The 601-nt window shown below is 43.9% G+C and overlaps 1 long non-coding RNA gene across 1 annotated transcript in view; it reads left to right on the forward strand.

Annotated features, from left to right (window-relative positions):
• LOC110262794 overlaps positions 238-601 on the forward strand; it is a 2,220-nt gene continuing 1,856 nt past the window's right edge. Inside the window, exon 1 of the long non-coding RNA XR_002347793.1 lies at positions 238-448. This is a non-coding gene — a long non-coding RNA (uncharacterized LOC110262794). The remainder of the gene's footprint in view (positions 449-601) is intronic.

A 601-nucleotide genomic window follows, 5' to 3' on the forward strand; every position in this document is an offset into this window, starting at 1 on the left:
AAAAATCGCCTTGACCGCTGAAACCACCGCCGGTAAGGGTCTTTGCAGTTGGTTCTCATTCCTTCCTGTTCCTGGGTCTTATGGTCATGACGTTGTTGTGCAGTCACGGTTATCGTGATCGGAAGTTATCACTGCTGCCGCTTGAGGTGGTCGCCGCCGAACCGATTCGGAAGCCACCACTGTTTCGGTTCAGCCGTTCCTCCTTCGGTTCGGTAAGCATTTCGATCTGAAAGCCCTCTAGTTACTACCCTATTATACGTTGAGGAGTTGTAGCATTTGTTGTTATGAGAGTTAATCTCGGTTATTATATATTGTGATTAGAGTCATTATGGTTGCTGAGAAAACGGTTTGGAGCTGAGGTTTTGGTAGCCAGGATTTTGATTGTTGATTTCGGGTCGAGGCAGAAAGGACTCGGTGACGCGTTTGAGTTATGGAATTGCGTTTTGAGGTAGGGGCGCTTTTCGAAAACTACAGTTTATTATTGGAATTATTACATATGGATACTGATGTGAGATATGGTGTAATTAGTGATTGTATCTGCCTTATGTATTATTTGATTGACTCGAATGATTATGGATGTTGGCTTGGCTGAATTGTTGTG

Source organism: Arachis ipaensis, chromosome B05 (assembly GCF_000816755.2).
Source record: "Arachis ipaensis cultivar K30076 chromosome B05, Araip1.1, whole genome shotgun sequence".
NCBI classification, from domain to species: Eukaryota; Viridiplantae; Streptophyta; class Magnoliopsida; order Fabales; family Fabaceae; genus Arachis; species Arachis ipaensis.